General features: G+C 34.4%; 1 long non-coding RNA gene across 6 annotated transcripts; it reads right to left on the bottom strand.

Annotated features, from left to right (window-relative positions):
• Positions 1-350: 350 nt before the first annotated feature.
• Positions 351-5093, bottom strand: LOC115969076. 6 transcript variants are annotated; one of them, XR_004086864.1, is made up of 5 exons: positions 4554-5093; positions 3914-4027; positions 2979-3679; positions 2650-2697; positions 351-590 (listed from the first exon to the last, which is right to left on the bottom strand). It is a non-coding gene; the product is annotated as an uncharacterized LOC115969076 (long non-coding RNA). The 6 variants fall into 6 exon arrangements; XR_004086865.1 differs by lacking the exon at positions 3914-4027 and having other exon boundaries at positions 2979-3399; positions 3514-3679; positions 4554-5089; XR_004086863.1 differs by lacking the exon at positions 3914-4027 and having other exon boundaries at positions 2569-2697; positions 4554-5091.
• Positions 5094-5401: the final 308 nt, after the last annotated feature.

Raw genomic sequence — 5401 nt, 5'->3', positions numbered from 1 at the left:
AAAAAATTCGTCACTAAAACTTATTTTCTATTTTTTTTTTTTCATGGCTTTGATATTAACCTGTAACCTGTCATTACATTATTAAAACCTTACATTTGAATAACACATTTATTTCAACAACACATTTATAAAAAAAGATCCATACATTCTACAAGTAAAAAATAAAACAAGTATGCAATTCAAACTTCTTCTATACAATAATTGTTTGCAACACATACAATAAGTGTTTTAACTTGAAGTTGAACCACCCTTACTGGTAAGAGCTTCATCATAACCCTTACTTCTCAAAAAGTTAAGAAAATTCTTTTGGACCTCTTCTTACTTAGCTCGTGCCCCTTGGTCCCTAGCTCGCTCCTCTTGATCCCTAACTCTTGCCTCTTTGAGCTCAATTATCTCATTTTCTAGCCGTTAGATATAATCCACCGAGGAATTAGATGAGGCGGTGGTTACTAGAGAAGAGGAAGGTCTCAGGCCAAGTCCTTTTACAATACCGGACTTTTTCTTAAAACCAAGTTTAAGATCTCCTCTTGTATAAGGGGAATTGCATTAGGATCTTGACAATGATCTTCTTGCACTTTGAGAATATTTTCCTATCATTTGAAAGAGAGAAAGAAACAAACAATCACAATATTAATACTACATATGTTATAGCTTTATCCATGTTTGACTACAATTGCAAGGCGAATGCTACTTTAATAAAATAAAGACAATTCATGCATAATGTATTTTAACATCTAAGTCTATAAGTTACTTAGATAAAGTTCTATCCCATTCATGAATGCACAAGTCTATATTAATACTTAAACAAATATACATTGCACACACAAATATACACTCCCAATATGAATTTAAATCACCTTATAAATCCACCACAAAACCAATCACAAACATCAAGTATAGAGTTTTTACAAGTATTGAAATCAATTAAAGTACTATTCATCACATCTAATCAACAAGGTCCATTCACATTTGCAAGAAACTAAAAACACTACCAATATGAATTTAAGCCACCTTATAACACCATGCAAGCCACTCGCTTGCTTCAATGCAACAACCCACCACAAAACCAATTTTCAACATCACAACTATAATGCTTACAAGTATTTAAACCAAATAAAATATTATTCATCACATCTAATCAACAATACTCATTCACATTTGCAAGAATTGAAAAACACTCCGAATATGTATTTAAATCACCTTATAACACCATGCAAGCCACCCACTTGCTTCAACACAACATACCACCACAAATCCAATTTCTAATATTACAAGTATAGAGTTTTATAAGTTTTTAACTAAAATTTTATTACTTTGCTCAAGTTAAGCTTACAACTTTCAGAAAAAAAATCCAAAGTTATTGCAAACAATGTGTATTTACCTTGCAAAAGGAAAGTTAAATTTATAAGTACTTCAGTCTTGCAAATGATCCTTTCATAAATTACAAAGGCATAGGTTCCAAATTAAAAAAATAAAATAAAATAAAAAAAGCAAAAATTTCACGAATGATCTCTGGCTCAAAGAGTTTGATGCATACCTCTATATATAACTCAAAAGTTTCTCTCCAACAATAGAATAGAAATTTTGCATGGTAATTGTACTGGTTTAGCAAATAATAATAATAATAATAATATTCTGTTGGCAATCATCAATATGCGTGAACCCATCCCTTCTCAAGGTAGAATGACTACAATTTGTATGTATTATTTATTTTAGATTGGGAGCTTTAAATATGCCAGCTACCAGAAAGCATGGAATTCATTTCATTGTATCAAACACCTTGACCTTGACCTTCTTTTTCTTTTTCTTTTTCTTTTTTTTTTTAGCTTGGTTAGAAATATTACTGACTAGGTACGGTCCGGACTAATGAGTGCAATAAGTGTCCATCAATTTGTATCATTGAGTAATTTGGGCTCTACTTAAAAAAAAGAAAAAGAAAAAAGCAATTTGGGCTTTACTGATCCAATAAGCAAACAGTGAGGATAAATTAAAAATTCATAATACAAATTGTCAATTTTGGGCAATAGGCTTGGTTTTATAAATTAAAAATTCAAGCAGTGAGCTTGAAATAGTTGGGAGAATTGGACTTCTGGCCCAGTGGCCTGTGGAATAGTTGGCTTGCTGGCCTAGAATCCATGACTCCTCGTAAATTCAAGCAGTGAACGCTACATAATTTCTTTTCATTTTTATTTTTCTAATAAAGCATTTCTTATTTATCCCCCAACGCCCCCCCTCCCCACCAAAAAAAATCTCTAATTAAACAAAAAGATAAAGATAGAAACACCACACCCTTGTCATATAGGATGGAGGACTTTACAAATCAATCCCCACTCAGTTTCACTCATCAAAAAACAAATTTAAAATACAACACAAACAAAGGTAAATTAAACAAAAATAATGGCAACCCTTAAAAGATCATATCTGAAAGTACCCCTCGAGAGACATATCATTGCTAAAATAATCTAATCGATCATATATTGCATGCTTAAAAGGAAATTTTGATTCAAGGGTTAAAAAATGGAAAAAATAAAAGTACTAACATATTCTAAAGAATGAAAAAGCTCATACCAGCTGCAATAGTTGCATCATGAACCACTCCAATTTTATTACACATTAAATTCCACTAAAAAGTGTTAAGTACAAGTGTACCTCAACAACATGCTGCAGATCACTATTGGGCTCAGTTTTTGGGATACCCTACAAGTTAAACGGCAAGAAAAGCTGCATGAAAACCACATTTGACTCAATATAAAGAGCGTGGGTGTGGACAGTGCCCACAGCACTCTAGCTAGAAAAGACAAAATCCAGCTTCAGCAATTGCCGAACTACAATCAAATCAGCAAGGACAAAGTCCATCTAAAATATTGAGTGAATCCATATTTGTGGACAAAAAATCCTCTAGTGAGAAGAAAAAGACACACATATGAGTGTAAAAAATGATACTCAACATTTAAAAAGAAATGAGTTAAAAAACTCACATCAGCTGCCCAGTCAGGAAGCTCAATATGAGCAGGTACAGCACGTCTACTAGATATAGCATATGGCCTTAGTTCCCTGCACAATAGTCAACATAATACATAGTGGGATAGCACCCCATATATCTGCACTTCTGCAGAATTATGACCACCAAAAACCCCTTCCAACATGCCAGCAAGTCCACCACTCGCTTAGGCACCACCACGTGATGCCGAACAAACAAAACACCAAGGACCATAAACTTTATACATAAGCACAAAGGAGAAGAAAGTGATCCATAGATTTCCCCACTGTTTTTGCATCTAGAACACCATTCTGCAATACAAATACTTCTCTTCCTCAAATTGTCCATATTAAGAATCTTTTCAATAACCGCCACCCATGTAAAGGGCTACTTTATTAATGTCCTTCACCTTCAAGATGCTTTGACAATAACAAGAAATTATGGTGTGAAGCATACTTTAACAAAAATCAAGGAGGTGCAAGAAGCTAGGAAAAAAATTATTATCATAAAAGATTAAAGGGTAAAAAGCTCACTAAATTCCAATAAAGAACACTGCCCTTAAAAAGTATTAGCTGCTAGCTGATTTCGCCTATTCAAAATTTTGATAATCTATTGCTGGCAGACTTTTCCATCTTCTCTCTATGTCACATAATGGTGGAAGTTTCTAAATTTCTTTCCTTAGTAACCATTTTCCATCTACTGCATACAGATAAACAACCAGCAGTTGATACAAGAAAGTGATTTAAACGCAACAAACCATTTTCCCACAATGATTCAAAGTTCCTATTAAAAGCTTCCAATATTAGATACAAATCAAAGCAAGCCCAAACAAAAACCATTCCAAAAATTATAGTATAATTACATGATTTAGTCAGTGAAATATAATCAAACAGCTCATGGGCATAATAGAAAAAGCCAAAACTAAGCACTTACGAGCTAAGAAGTAGGAAACGGCGAAGATACACTGAGCCCACCAAAATTGTTGGAAGTTAAATCTATCTCCAAATCAGTTATGCAAAGACGAACTTCCTAAATTGAAGATCAAAACTTTGTGCCAAATTGTGCAATCCCACATACGAAAGGGAAGAAAATGGAAGACAATTTTTCAAAATTTGAAAAAAAAAAAAAAAAAAAGACATTTTAATCAAAACAGAAAGTTCTGCATGTAAAGTGGAAGCAAATTAATATTCATAGTTTTACTTGTCTAAAACAAATCCCACATTGTGAGCTTCTTGAATAGATAAGAAAGCCATGTACAATTAAAGTTGATTACAAGTTCCTCCCCTTAAGTCTTAAACAATAGCGCAGTTACAATGTTCCCATCAACTATTAGAATCCCCATTAAATTTAAAGAATCATTCAATTTTAACTGAATTCATCAAAACTTTCAAAACTAACACTATGCATATCTTCTCAAATTACTAATTCTATATCTAAAACCCAAAAAAGGTAAAATTTAACATAAGAAACTCACACATTCTAAAATTCAATAAATAAATCATAAAAATTCACCATCTTTTCCTGAAATTCATTCACAATAGCTCAAAATTTGCACCAAAAAAACTTTGAATACCTCCAAAGGCGAAGCTCGAATGTGATGGGCAAACTTCTAGTTCCGATTCGAGAGAGGCTGAAGCGTCGACGTATTGAGGCGAGAGTGAACGCCACCATGCGCATTAGGACGCCAAAAAATCAAAGCCGGGAAGGCGAACGGTCACCGGGAATGCGAAGGGTCGCCGGTTCAAAGGAATGCGAAGGGTCGCCGAGAAGTCAAATGGTCACCGATTCGAAGGAAGGTGAAGGGTCGCCGGTTCAAAGGAATGCCAAGGGTCGCCGGGAAGTCGAATGGTCGCCGGTTCGAAGGAAGGCGAATGGTCGCCGTTGAGCATAATCGGCGACGGTTGGCTCTTAACGGAGCTTCATCGGCGACGGTTTGAGCTTCATCGGCGACGGTTTGAGCTTAATCGCGACGGTGGGAGCTCAACGGTGCCGTTGAGCTTAATCGCGACGGTGAGGTTGTTTGGCTCTTTGTTTTTTTTTTTTTTTTTGACTGAAATATGGCTTTGAAGAGAGTTTCAACTATTTAGATATAGTGCTCTGTTGAAAAAAAAAAAAACTCTAAAAGCTTTTGGTGCATGTGCTGGGTATTGAAATTAGGCTTGAAGTCTTTAGTGACGAATTCCAGTTTCGTCACTAAAGACCGGGCTTTGTTAAGATATTTAGAGACGAAATTCATATTTGTCACTAAATTATACTTTTAGTGACGAATTATGATTTCGTCACTAAAAACATATAAGTGCACAACTATTATTATTTTTAGTGACGAATATTTTTCGTCACTAATTCTTCCTTATAGTGACGATAGGATTTTCGTCACTAATACTATCCATAGTAATACCTACAGTGACGAAATATTTCGTC

This window comes from Quercus lobata, chromosome 11 (genome assembly GCF_001633185.2).
Source record: "Quercus lobata isolate SW786 chromosome 11, ValleyOak3.0 Primary Assembly, whole genome shotgun sequence".
In the NCBI taxonomy this organism is placed as follows: domain Eukaryota; kingdom Viridiplantae; phylum Streptophyta; class Magnoliopsida; order Fagales; family Fagaceae; genus Quercus; species Quercus lobata.
The sequence above is the reverse complement of the archived record's forward strand: the minus strand, read 5'-3'. Positions and strand labels throughout refer to the sequence as shown.